The following is a 15,475-nucleotide window of genomic DNA, read 5'->3' as shown; positions in this document are numbered from 1 at the left end:
CAAGAGTCTGTATACTACCTGCCTAGAGAAGAGAGAAAACTAGCAAAATCATGAGATCACTGTGTTCTCATAAGGCAATTTACATAGGTTCAACACTTAAAACACTATCATACATATTTGCTTCCTGTAGAATATAAGTTCCTTCATGTAAAGAAAATGTATTATTCAACTAATTCTGCCTTCGAGATGTAGCATGCACTCATTGTATGTTTATTAATGAGTGAATTCATGTTTGAAGATCTGCCATGCAGAAGAAGGGATAAAATTGTTTTGTTTTTCTCCAATGTGTACAGTACTAGAAAGAGTTCTTGGCAGTTAGAGAATGAACATATGAACTGGAATTTTCTAAGTATCAGTTCAAAAGTAAAAGAGATTACTACAATAAGCAGCATTTCTGCAGAAAAAGACTATCAGAGATACTGCAAAAAAGATTCTGTTTAGGTAGCTAAACTAGATGAGTTAGTTTTAATTCCAAAGTTCTCTTAAGCTTTCTAATCCTAAAATTATGAAACTATTTTTTGAAAAAGCACAGAGTGGAAGAGATAGTTTTTTTAAAATTTGAAGTTTAATCCAACAATTTTAGATAAAATTGGTTTAGAATATAGGACTGAAATACAATAGACATCAAGAATGAAATAAAATAAAGCTGAAATACACACTGGCAGCAGATGATAAGATACTTTTAGAAATCACTGCTAAGATTCTATTCTGAGGACTTCTACATTGCAGTCTTTAAAAATTTAAGAAATATATCACTCTTCTACTTAAGCCACAAAACATCACATTCAAGATATAAGTCTCTATGCATCAAGTAAATTTTGGAGTTTATCCCACTTAAGTTTATCAGACACATGAAGGATGTGACTCATGTCTCCCTTCAAAATTACATATGGAAAGTTTATAGAGAGAAAGATTATATCTGTCTCAAGCTCTGAGACATTTTAAATTAGTAATTGTCATATATTACACCTTTGCAAATGACAAGACTCTGACATGTATGTAATCCATTTGTCTTTTCTCAAAGATATAGATAATAACTCAATAACTTCTCAGAGAATCCTTCCATGACAGTAACAGACAAAGAAATACACCTGTCTTTCATATTTATCATAAGCTGAGTTTGAGTTCATAGTAGACCTATCAACCCTTGACAGATCATGCTTGATTTTGAATAGGCCTAAAGTCCGGCTTGTTTACCTTTTAGATGATGAAAACATTGAGGGAATAAAGTCATTGTTTTTAGAGAATACTGGAACAATTATGTAATCTGAAGAAGATTTTAACATTCTTTTCCAGATTAAATAATAAAATTCTGTCAGTTACATAGTAATATCAATATTCACAAGTTTAGTCTAAGGTGAAAATAGTAGAAATTATGACTTATATTATTTGTTCTATAATGATTGGATAATAAGATTGATGATCTCATATGATTTAATTGATTGCTCCCATATCTACTACCTGTCATTCTAAGGCTGGAGGCAAATACAGCATGCACTCTTTCCTTCGATCTCTTGCTCTCTTGCTCTCTCTTTCTTTCAAGTTTGCATGTTTCCTTGCAACAAAATCAAACAAATTCATTTGAATAATTCATTAAACTCCTGGAAAATGTCTCTTTTTTCAATGGCTGAAAATATCTCCCTTCTTTATAAAACCATTTCTAGCAGAGATTAGTAATTTTACTGAGACCAGTGGGAGATAAAACATAGAAAGCATTTTGCTATTTTTCATTACAGGATAGGTACAAGGACAATGGGAGCACCACTTAAGGAACAGGGAGGATGAGCAGAAGTGTGGCCTGGAAAGGGATTGTGCACTCTGGTGCCAGGATGCCCCAGGAAGAATATTTCCTGGATATTGACAAAGGTAAACATGCTGAGATGTATAATCAGAATTGTTATAAAGTGGAGCTGAAAACCTATTCAGTTATCAATAGATGAAGTAATAGAATTGGCCCAAAATAAATTGTGAGAATATGTTAAGGAAGCTGAATAGGACTAAGGTTGTTAATAAAATGTGTCAAATCTCTCTACTTTTACATTACTCTGTGTCTAGTACTTGTTTTAGTGAGTTGCTATAAGAAAAGGGATGGATTTAATTTTGAACCACTTGAAGTACTTAAAGTACACTCTTAAGGATCCTAATTTTACATATACATAAGACTTACTGAACAACTTGAGCCATTAAGAAAGAATATTTTATCAGACGTTGTACATTTAACGACTGGTATGTCTCTGTCACCTTTCCTTCAGTGAGGTTGTGTTAAACATGTTTGTCCTGATCACTTACTATATTCTTGTTTTTCATTATGTGTTTAATATTATTATTCATAATTTATTTATTTGAAGGTCTTATACTTTTGTTAGGTAGCTGTTATAGTCACCCACCTGATCTTATCTTCCTGGTGTAATGACTCCTAGGAGAGCCTCTGGTACTATATTTCTTATGATCCAACAGGATACAAGAAACTAAAATGTTGAGTACCTGCTATGTGCCAAAAAATAGCTTATGTATATGTATTAGTGTGTGTATATGTCTAAATTTATAAAATTATATGCATATATAATCAGTATATGTATCTAATTTAATTCCAACTATTGTCTGAAAGCCTATAACATTTTTATAGCCTTGAATTCCTTTAATAAAAATTATATCCTTTCAAATAAGTTTTACAATACAAATAATCTTTTTCTTGAATCCAGGAAAATAAAGAATGGCCCATGTGATTTAGCTGTGAGGTACTGTCCTATTCAAAGAAGGACAGCCCAAACAGGAATTCCATTCTTTACAATTATCTTTCAAATAATTTTACAATAATCCAAGTTTAAAACTATAATCACTCCTTAAAATGCCCATATTTTCCAGTTCTTTACTGCCTCAAAACTTCTAGGGCTTTTGCCTCTTCCTCCTTAAAATAACTCTCTTCCCCACCTTTAGCATTGTAACACTACCACTCTCTCTCCATCACTAGTCCCTCTCTGCTACACCCGTTCATGCCCTGTATGGTCCTAATTCTAAAAACAGTGTTCACTGGTTGTCTAAGCAGAGTAATGAAGACAATTCCATCCCACTGATAAACTGGGTCATTTCCAAGGAAATCCTTCCCCCCAAAAAAGTTTTGAGAGTAATTCTTGACCTACTTCTAAACAGAAAAGTTATCTCAAACTAACTGGGAATGTCTGCTTTAGAAATTATCAATAAAATTGAGATACTGACTCACTAGTCATTTGTATACTGTGCAAGGAATAGGTATATCCATATATAAGACGTCTGGCTTTTTTCTACTTAAGTCCTTATTACAAAAACAAAATTGGTTCTAACTAATAGTTGAATGAAGTTTTCTAAAGCATATAAATATATTTCCAGATCATCTAGATGTGATTTTCTGATATTATTTAAATTAATACTAAAATTATTCCAGTATGCTTTTAGCAGTGTTTTGTAGGTAGCCATAGACATGAGAGAACCACTTATTAGCAGACTTCAACAGGAAAAAAATTCTGCTTACTTTGACCTTTGGTTTGTGTATGTATCTATTTCTATGTCTGAAATTTGCTTTGGCTTATTTCACAAAATATTAATTATAGCACTTTTACTATTATGATTGATATTTCTGTGAATTCTATAAAATTAACTAAATTCTTAAAGTAGACTTTTTGTTTTTGCTTTTTGATGTGCCGTTCTACTTGGCAAAAACACCTATTTCAAATTCTTTTCATTGAGTCCTTTGTGGGTTTTTTTGGTGGTATTTTGTATTAAGTGAAAAAAAAAATTTATTCATAATAGAAAAAGATTTCATGAAGAAAAATATTTTCTATTATTGGTGCAAGGAAAGATAACAGGAAGGTGCAAAATAGAAGAGGATAGTAAGAAAATAAAAATTTTTCTTAGCAATATACTAAATTAACATTCTCCCACCTTTTCTCTGTCCTTTTCCTTTTAGCATCATTAAAATTTCTTTCCAAATTAAAATTCAGGAAATATTAAAGTTTAATTTTGTGTGTGTGATCATAAAATCTGCACATTTAATCAATGCCTGTTTAATTTTTATATAAAATAACATGGATTTTGCATGATTATATTTTATTTATCTAACACATCACTACTGAAAGTCAAGCTATGTTGATAAGTGATTGTATTAGTCAGCAAATGTTGCTATAACAAAATACAACAGACTGAGTGGCTTAAGCAGCAGAAATTTATTGTCTCACAGTTCTGGAATCATAAGTCCAAGATCAGGTGCTGGCAGGTTTGGCTTCTGGGACTTCTCTTCCCGACTTGCAGACAACCACCTTCTCACTGAACCTCACATGGCCTTTCCTCTGTGTAGGACTCCAGGCATCTCTTCTTATGAGGATACAGCTCTGACTGGATAAGGATCTACTCTAGGCTGAATGTTTGTTTCTCCCAAAATTCATATGTTGAAACCTAATCCCCAGTCTGAGGGTATCTGGAGGTGATGATTAAGTCATCAGTGTTCTGAGTGAATGAGATTAGCATCTTTATAAAGGAGACTCAGAGATCTCCTCTGCCCTTTGGTCATCTGAGGACATGGTTAGAACACAGCCATCTATGAACCAGGGAACAGGTCCTCACCGGACAACGGATCTTCCAGGGCCTTGATCTTGGACCCCCCACAACTGTGAGAAATGAATCTGTTGTTTGTGAGCCACTCAGGGGTATTTTTGTTGTAGCAGCCCAAATGGACTAAGACAGGGTCGCATGTTTATAACCTCATTTAACCCTAATTACCTCTTTAGAGGCCCTGCCTCCAAATATAATCACATTGAGGGATTAACTTTCAACTTGTGGATTTTGGTGGGGATACAGTTCAGTCCAAAAAGTGAAATATTCCTGAAATATTGCCATGTGAATATGTTCCTGTTATATTATACAGTTATCGTCACATTTTTATTTCATCTAATGGTTTTATTTGTACTTGCACTTCACATTAGTATGAAAAAGATTTTAAGATACATAAAATAACAAAGGTTTTTAAAAAACACTTAAATTTAAGGCTTTTAAGAGGGATACCATAAAAATATGATTGTCATTTTTCACTAGCATTTATAAAAAAATAATACTTTTTTAACTATTGTCACTGAATGGCAGAGTGGATAATGCCTTCAGCAATAGCTAGTGATTAAGGGATGTCCCTTAATGTAATCCCAGTATGTAGATGAACACTTGATTCAATACAAGATATTACTTGGTATTTCACATAAACTATCCTTTGATTAATCTATTCACAGACAAACCAATAAATTCAAGTGCCAAGAAGACTATAGAAATATGTAAAATTGTTGCAGAAAAGGCCATGGAATGGGACAGCATCTGTATGCTGAAATATGTATTTCCTTTCTAAAGTCATTCAGATATGTTAAGTATTTGAAAGCGTTGCGTCAGGGAGGTTAAACTATTTTGGGGATAAAACTTAGGCTGCAGATTCATACTTTCCATTCTCTCATACAGTCTACCAAGAATGGGGGAGTATTTTTTGCCTCAGACGTCTTTGAAAAATCTTTTATGCTTTTGGGCTTTGAGTAAAATGCAAAGTGTTTGGAGTCTAATATGGGCTAAATTTCATATCTAGTACATGAAATATAGGTTTGCTTTGTTGATATTTCAAGATGGATCGTGAGTCTTAAAAATCAAAGAATATTAGTCTCCTATCATAATAAATTACCACAGACTGGGAGTATTAAACATCAGAAATGTATTGTCTCACAGTGCTAGAGTAGGCAGTTAGATAGACATAAGCAAGAGGAGAGAAAGGATGCAGAGACCTCCCTGTCCCTCTTAGGCCAACCTCTTTTAATCCCTTTTGCTGTTTAACACAGACTGATAAGCAAAAGATATAGGTCTCAGGAACTCTCCTAGTTTTGGAGCAAGCACACTTAAGGAAAACCTTGTCCACTGAAACCATTATAATATTTTTTATATTGCAGTTATGCCCAACGCCCCTACCCCTGTGGGCTTCACTTGGGCACTTATGGGAAGATGGTGAACATAAACATGCACAAAAAGGTTGGAAGGGAGGAACCCAGGTAGATCCAAAGGGTGGTATGATAATGACAAAAGGGAGGAATAAAACCAAATAAACCCCCATAAAAAAAAGCAAAACTCATCAGGCTGCTCCCCTCCCTCAGGGTCAGTCTGTTCCTCTGTCTGGAGAGTACTTGCACTTTTGCTTTGCTAAAAAAAAGTACTTTGTGTCTTTACCTCTCTATCAAGTCTCTCTACTGAATTATTTCCTTCAAGATGACAAGAACCAAGGAATTCCACAATTCACACCCCCAACTCACCCCTTCCCCAACAACACTTCCAGAGATTAGAAGTCTGAGACCAAGGTGTTGACAGGATTGGTTCTTTCTGAGGGCTGTGAGGAAGTATCTGTTCCAAACGTTCCTCCTGGCTGTGGTTTGCTTGAATCTTTGGTGATCTTTGCTTCTGTTGCATCATCCTGATTTCTGCTTCCATCTTAACATGGTGGTCTCTCTGTGTCCCAGTTTCCATTTTTTATAAGGACACTACTCATATTGTATTAAAGGCCCACCCTTCTCCAGTATGATCTCATTTTAACTAATTACATATGTAATGCCCCTATTCCCAAGTAATATCACATTTCTTAGGTACAAGGGTTTAGGGTTTAACCATATGAATTTTGATGAGACACTTCAACCCATAACACAAAGATCATAACAACCAAGAGTTCTGACTGAAATGACAGTTCCAATTGCCACCATGAGCTCTACCAGGCAAGCTCATGTATTTATCTTCATTCCTCATATAAACTGATAAACAAATAAAAGAAAAAATAGTCGAAATTCCCATTTTCATGTAATTAAGAGAGTTCCTCCATTTCTACAACACAGAGCATGCAAGGCATGGATTCAAATGCTGTTGAAAATTCATCTATGTGCATTTCAGTAATGGTTGGGTATCAAGGGGCTGATGTTTGTCTTGGAAGGGTGTATGTCAGGGGTGAGGGTGAATATTGCTGCTGGGCATTAAGGATGATGTCTGAAATGGAAGTATATTAGGCTTTACACTCCAGAGAGAATTAGGGGTGAGCTAGAAACAGAAACTGTTTGCCTGTTAGGGACACAGGACATGGGAGCACAGAATTCTGAATCTCAGGGACTTGCAGGGGTTTGAAGCAGATCTCTTGGAATTCTTGAGAGAACTGATACTAGAAACTGATACTGGCCAAGAGAAGGGATGATGTATCCTCATGTACACAGCAGCTCACTTGATACGTTTCTGACTGAAACAAAACAAAATGAAAAAAACAGACTTCCATAACTATCACCTTCATGCAACAGCCTGAGACCTCTTGGTTTCAGGCAAGTGTGCCCCAGACCCAGAATCTATGTTTAACCCTGAAATTTACCTTAAGCAGACCTCACTTTTTAAAAATTTTGTCTATTATAAGTAGTAGACAGTGATCCTCCACCCTGGCCAGCCACCAGTGTTAGCACCAGGTAAGGATTGTCTTGTGAAGGTATTCAAGTCAGGAAGAGCTGATTCTGGTGATTGGTGGCCAAATAAAAAGAGCCACCTGGGTGTGCGAGGAAACTGATTGAGCAGACAGTAGCTCACATGTGCCTGGTTTTAACAGTGGTTTTTTGCTGCTCTGGCCTATCTGCCCTATTCCTGTCTTAGGTAGATCTTAAATTCTCAATGTGGGCATGCCTCAGAGTCATTTGGTGAGGTAGTTAAAATACTTGCTTCATAGATTTTAGTTTAGAACATCAAGATTCTTGTCAGATGTGCACAATTTATTTTGATATTGTTACATGCAATTTACTTTCTGATTTAGTTTGATTAGATTAATGGGCATTATGTTTTTTATGTGCCACACTTTAATTATGTTTATCACTGCATAATGCATGAAGAGAAGTTTTTTAATTCAATAGAAATTAAAAACTTACCTTTGGCTTGCTCAAACCTAGACCTCTCCATTGAGTTAATTACTGGTCTGTTATCTAGGTTTTTAAGATCTTTTTGAATGCATTCATGTATTTCTGAATGTTTGACACATTATTTTTTTTCATTGAAGTATGTCTTTTTATATGTATGAATACTTGTGGGGAAGTTGGGGTTCCTGTGGCCAGGATCCTCACTGAGCTTAAACCACCTGATAATGTAACTGGCCTATTGCTGGGCTACTGCTTCCACACCAGTAGGCAATAAGCTGTTACTGCGCTATATAGCGAGCCTGGCTCTGCTAGGAGTCAGGGATGCTAATGCTCAACCTTCCACTGGAAGAACACTCCGGGTAATAAAACCTTTCTCCCCAAAAACGTTTTACTGTCATTTCTTTGGTCACATTGAATCCATAGTGAACTTGCCTGGGGCTGAAACCCGTTGTCAAGAAAATACTATATGTATTTGTAGAAATTGTTGGACACACTTTTACTCTGAGCCTCAGACTGAGATTTTAATTAATGCAAAAAACTAAAATGATTGCAGTATTCACATTTTTTTTTATTTTTCAATTGAAATTTTTATATGTGAAAATGTTTCCCAAAATCACTTAAAAATGTTAACACCAATTTGTGCTGATTTTCTGGTGGGCCGTTGGATAAATGCAAGCATTGATGTCCAAATGCAATAATTCTCAAAATCTTTTGAAGCAAATTATGATGTTGTAAACAGAAATTATGTAAATCATTATATGCCATCATAGAGCATACTGAAATGCTGAAAGGTGATTTTATTTATAGCACTGTTATAAATAAAACTGTTCTGTTTCTCTAATATTGACACATTTTCCTAGATTATTGCATAGTTATTTTATTTTTCCTCTGTGGATGACATCTTCCTAACAGCCTATAAATATTCTTGAAAGAGAAATCTTATTTATTATTTTCCTACTATATGCAAGAGTGAATTCCAAGCACTGAATTTGGTCTACAGTGGCTATAGAAAATGTAGAGTAATTTTTCTCTGAAGTGCCTTTTGTTTGTAAGGTACTTAACAATCCTCAGAGGGTCTGTCTGAATGCTACTTGTTGTGCCATTTAGAAATCTCTTACACCAGATAGTATTAACATCTCCTTCATAGACTAACCTTTTTACACTAAGCACTTTCCAGCGTACAAAAGACTTACTATTCCATATATTCTGTATAATTTACACACAGTGTATTTTTATTAGCAATAATCACCTTAACCTCACCCTAATCAGTACCAGCCCTCCTCTTCCCACTACACTACCACATATAATCCTCTTTCAGACAGGCATTCGGCCTCTGTTCAGAGTATTAAAAGTAGACCATCATACATGAAGGTTAAGTTAGTGATCATCCTTAGAAGAGAGTGTAATTTTACATTGTAGTTTCTGTTCAACTTACTTTATTATCTATGTTTAACTTATCTAATTTCCAAGTTGTAAACTATGGTAATAATAAATATCCAGTTAGACTAAGATAGTGGAATGAGTCTCTCCTTAATAAGTTTGATAATGAGGTGATTTTGTGCTTTAGGTAAAAACAATAAGGTAGCTCACTCCAGAAAAGTCTTAAGGATGTTATTGGGAAAATAGAAGTCTCTATGGCCAGGACCCCCACCTGACCCTAAACTACTTGATGGTGTAATTGGTCTACTGCTGGGCTACTGCTTCCACAGCCATAGGCAATGAGCTATTACTGCCTGAGTCATTGTATAAAGAGCTCTGCCCAGGTCTCTGGGTGGAGGCAGAGACAGAGGGAGTTATGGGTCTGCAGACTGCTGGATGAAGAGGTGATTCTAGTGCTTGACCTGCCACTGGGAGAATAAAGCCAGGTATAAACCCTTTTACCTCTAGAACGTTCCACTGTCATTTCTCAGTCTCACTGAATCCACAGTAAACTTGCCAGGGGCTGAAACCCTCAGGCAGGACAGATGCTTTTCTTTCTAGGTATGTCTTTGTATCTTCAGGCATATACTTAGCACCAGATAATGTTCGAACAAAGAAGAACCTTATTGTAAATCACTTTTCAGGTAAGGAGCCTGAGACTTCTTGGTGTTCAGATTTGGTAAAGTTAGTATACAAATAATGTTTTATCTTCATCCTATTTCCCATAATGTCAAGGGTAGCTTTTCTTCAACCCTACACTGTGATATACAAGTCACCCTTTCTAAGATTAATAACCTCTGCCAAGATTGGACTTGATTTATGTTGTGGCTCTGCTGGCAACAGAGGCCTCCCTACCCCAGCCGTTATGAGCCACATTGATTGGGCACCAGAGCTTCCCCCAGCCTGCTGCTTAAGCAGATGCTAATGGGCAAATGAACAGCAGCAGGGGGGCAGGCTGGGATGATCTTCATTCCTTAGCAACTGTTCAAGCAGCAGGCTGAGGGAATCTGCAGATGCTGAGAAAGACACTAGTATGAACATTGACCTCAAAGGTACTTGTGAACAGAACTTGAATTTTCTACCACAGGGACAGGTTGCCATGCTTACCAAAACGTATATCCTTTGATATATGGTATTTAATGGGCTCACATTCTTCTTTAAGTCCCTGCTTTCTTATATTGATGTCAATTAGTGTATAATAACAATGCAAAGTCAATCAAGGCCAGATTTTTGGTTTTAAGCCAGTGTCTTGTGAAACTGTCTAATGACAATAATTACATTAGGTCTTATAAACCTCAGATTCTAATTCAGTAGGTCAGGAATAAGAATTGGAGAATCTGTTTTTTCAACAAGTTGTCCTGGAGTATTTTATGATGGAGTAAGGACGAAACCCATTTTCCTAAGCAGTACACTTCAAAATGTCCAGTCTCTCCTTTGTCACAATTACCCAAATGATTGCTAAAAATGCAACAAACTCGCATCTCTCCAGCCATGCTGAATGAAAAATTCTGGGAAAGAACCCAGGAATCTATATTTTAAGGACAGGTTTTTAGGCCTAAATTTGAGAAATGTGTGTGAATAAAAAGAAAAATCTAGTCAAAAGAGCAGATTTCAAGTTATTGAAAGCACTAAGAATTTATTCTTTAAAATGAGTTATTTCTTTCTAAAGGATTAAAGGCAGCTTTACAACACCAGCTGTTAAGTTATCAACCTGCCTTCTGAACAATGAATGCTCATAGAATTGTGTGTATCCTTTCCTCACTTACCTGATGTCTGCTTTTTCCTGCAATACTTAGAATGCTGTCTGAATTTTCATAGGAACCTTGCTCTGTCTGTTACCACCTCTGCAGTCAAAGTATGCATACTTTAGGTGATGGTTCTTGCTCAGTTATTCTAATTGTTATATCCAGTAATCCTTGATGTTTGAGATTACAGGTAGCTAAGTAAAATGGTGATTTGAGGTCTTTCATTTAGTACTGCAGCACTGTAATAGTTTCCTAGGGCTGTAGTAACAAGTTAACACAAAATTGGTGGTTTGAACAACAGAAATGTATTCTTTCACAGTCTGGAGGCCAGAAAACTGAAATCAAGTTGTCAGAGGAGTTGCTTCCTTCTGGAGGATTTGAGAGAGAATCTGTTCAATGCCTCATTCCTAGCTTCCACGGAATGCTGGCAGTCTTTGACGTTCCTTGGCTTATAGATCCAATAACTCCAATCTGTATGTCTGCCTCACATGGCTTTTTGCTTGTCTGTGTCTCCAGTATTTCTCTTTTCTCTTATAGGGATGTTAATCATTAAATTTAGGCAAACCCTAAGTCCAGGACAACCTCATCCCAGTATCCAAATAGATTCACATTCACAGGTATCTGGGGTTAGGACTTGGATATGTCTTTAGAGGGACACTATTTAAACCACTAAAATCACTGTGTTCTAAACATATACATCTAAGTGATGACATGTATACATTATTTAACACATACATGTGTTAATTATCTTATACGTGTTTTCTAAGTCTTTCTTTTAAAGCAGAATTAAAACAGTATGTCTACCCATTTTTTGAGAGATTATAAGTATTCTTCTAAATTTAAAGACATTAACCACCTTCACACCTATATGTGATATATGCATGAATTACACATTAAGCTGGAATTTTAGAACTGAAATTCATTTAGCACATATATTTCCTGTTAAATACATCTAATTATCAACCTCAGCTATCCAGTATACTGAATTTTGGTGCTGTCCAGATATATTCATATCTTGTCAGCTCTTTAGAAGTGAATATTATTCAAATTTGTTTCTATATGAGCTTCGAGGGAAATATTTTGAACAGCATAACCACTGTTCAAATTCATGTCAGCCTTTTCTATTCAAAATAATCTTAACACCAAAAAAATACCCTGATTCTATTTCAAAAATAATGACTGTGTCAATTGAGATGAGTATACAAGCATTAAAAAATTTTTTTTTAGTTAACATACTTCTACCATGAGCAGAAAAGTCCAAGGCAACCGTTAATATGTACTTGGCATTTTCATTCCCTCTCTGTTTCTCTCTCTCTTTCTCAATATTAGCTCCCTTATGTGGCATCTGGTTTTAAATTCTCAGTTGGTTCAATTGCTGAAGAAAGAAAATAGGTCTTCAGCACACTCCTTGCCAAGCACTGGGAGTATAACTTTCCCATTTTAAATTCACGAAGTATAGTCCTTCTGGCCCCTGGAGGCTTGGGCTGCTTTACCTTGATGCTGTAATGAGAATATACTGGCACATTTCCATTATTAGATCAAAGGAGAAAGATGTTACATGAAGTCACTTGCAAATGAAATATCAAAATTGGCTGGAGTATACACTTTCATTCGAATCAAATACTATTCTCTTTTTCCAGAATCAATAGAGGAAGCCAAAGAAAGGAGACACATGGTCTGAAATTAATATAGGTGGTGAAATCAGACTTAAAGCTGGTCCATTTATTCACAGTTCACTTGAATAACTTAAACATGGATTTTATAATTAGGATGTCTTGGAAAAAGCAATACAATTTATAGGAAGGACACAAAGAAGCATCATGTGGGATTTATTAGTCTTAGTATTGAGCTGTACTATATTTTTGATTTGGTAATTCAAGGTGAAATGCTTGAAATAGATTTTTTTAAGTGACATAAAAATAGCATCTTTTTCAATTATACATGCATTTAAGTAGTTATCCTTTAAATAATGCTTTATTTTAGTGAGACTAATTCAAATCAGCTAAATTGCCATTCAGTACTACTGTCATTGGTTCATGACTAGTGTCATCAAATATAACAAATCAACAAAATGTTTATTAGAAAGAAGTGAGACTTGTGTTTGTCATAATGTTCAGGGTTGATAAGAACATATTATTTCTCTCAATATTTATATGCCAACTCCTTGATGCTTAAAAAAAACTGCTTACTTGCAGAAAATTGGAAAATCTATAATTTGTTCAAGGTTTTTTAGTTTTGTTTTTACCAAATAGCAAAGTATAAATGATCTTATATGTGAGTGCTTGGATTTGTATGTAATAGTGGCTGGCATTTTGTGAGAATATACCTGGCAATACATGTTTAAAAACACATTTATCTAAATATAATATATATACCACTGCAGTAGCTGGGCATAACTATTTGCATTAATGGGTATAAATAATCAAATTGGTAAGAATAGATATGCTTATGATTGCAATTGTCCTGTTGCTCAACTCAAATTAATGTTATAAATCTCCTCCTAGAATGTTCTTCTAGCCTGGAGTCACTAGCATTCCCAACTGAAAAGTCAATGGACAGATAATTATATTCAGTTGTTACAGGCACTCTGCCACATCTACAACCTTGCCAAGACATTCTAGACACCGGATTTGTGCAAAATTGTAATCAATATCAAAGGCTGGCAGCCATAACTTCTTTCTTTGTGTTTATTTCAGAGTTATAGGAGTCTGCATGTAAATTTCACAAGTTCTTATAATTTCAGAGAAGAATATTAAGGTAAGCAGCAGTGCCATTTATAAATTCCATTTTAATAACAAAGAAATTATTTTTCAATGAAGCAAGGAGAAAAAGGTCAAAAGCAATGCCCATAACTTGGCCTGTATGATTCCAGGCATTTTATCAAAGTTTGAATTGCATCTGAAGTAGTTAATTTGGGTGTTTGAGATTGAATCAAGACCTTATATTTTTTCATGGTTCCTTTTCAGCTTTGAAAAGATAACTGTATAACTGATATGTAGACTATATGCAGTAAATAGAAATTAGACATACAGGCTCCTTAATTCTACATTTTCTAAGGAAAATGTTGAGGACATATTTTTAAAAAGAAAAAAAATAGTTCATAGTCTTTATATATGTTGTTGGAAGAAAAAATAAATGGATGAACAAGAATACTGGAATATTTGATAAAATTTCAGTTCACAGATCTCTGGAATTCTGCTTTTCATCAAAAAATATTTCAGATTACTGTGGTCCCAAACTTATATGGCAAAGACTTTGGCATCAGGAATATTCTATAGTTTATCATATAGCTAATAGGAAAAGCAGGGAATGATTAAAGCTACTCAGCTACAGTGGAATAACATACTCATAATATAATCTTTATTAAAGTAATATTAAGACACGTATTTTCAATGAGGAATGAACAGGTTTTACCATATGAGTAATTTAATTCTCAATTGAAATCACATGTCTCTAGTCATAGGCAATAAAAAGAAAATGTGTACCTGGAAGTTTGACTATGTTCCTAAAACTGAAATATTATTAACTGGATCATTACTCTATTGTTTTATTTTTTTCTCCTCACTTGGGGTAGACATTATGACTACTTAATAATTATGCATCTGATACTTCGCCACAATAACTAAGAATTAAATTCTCTTGTGCTTCATTTGGGACAATATGAAATTTGCATTCATACATTAAAGACACTTTACCAGGATTCACTTAATTTTATGTGGCAGACCCTTGAACAGTATTTCACAGTCTGGAATCCTTAAAGAGTCTGTGTAAGCTGCATAAATATATCTTGGCTCAGTGGTAACCTGTCCACTGAATGCTTCAGCCTCTGACATTTTTGTTTATTTGTTTAAAATGTCAACCTTGCATGGGTGGCCAGGTTGGTATGGTTGTGAGATCATTTAACCTGAGTCATTTGGTTTTCTTGAGCTGACTGAGAATTTAGATGATATCTAGCCAGTAATGGAGAACCCAAGGAAAATTTTAAGTTTGGGTGCTTTCCTCTAAATGAATGAATTCTATAGACTTTTACCTGTCCAAGATTTGAAATCACAATATAATTCAGTTAGATTTGAACTTTTACCAATTACCTCAAATGGAACCAAAAATCTGCAATTTCCACAAGGTTCCTCAGTGTCACTCATTTCTAGTGTTAGCTCTTCAGGCTCACACTGATTATCACTTGTCACTGCAAAACAAATTTGAAAAAGGAGAACAAAGTTGAGAGACTAGTACTACCTAGTTTTAAAACTATAATAACTCTATAGTGGTCAAGAGAGTTTAATATTGGTGTAAAGATTAATCAAACAAAACCAGACTTTATCCAAATTAAAACTTCTGTTCTTCAAAAGATACTGATAAGGAAATGAAAAGTCAAGCCATGGATTATGA

This window comes from Manis pentadactyla, chromosome 3 (genome assembly GCF_030020395.1).
Source record: "Manis pentadactyla isolate mManPen7 chromosome 3, mManPen7.hap1, whole genome shotgun sequence".
In the NCBI taxonomy this organism is placed as follows: domain Eukaryota; kingdom Metazoa; phylum Chordata; class Mammalia; order Pholidota; family Manidae; genus Manis; species Manis pentadactyla.
Note: the sequence above shows the minus strand (reverse complement) of the source record.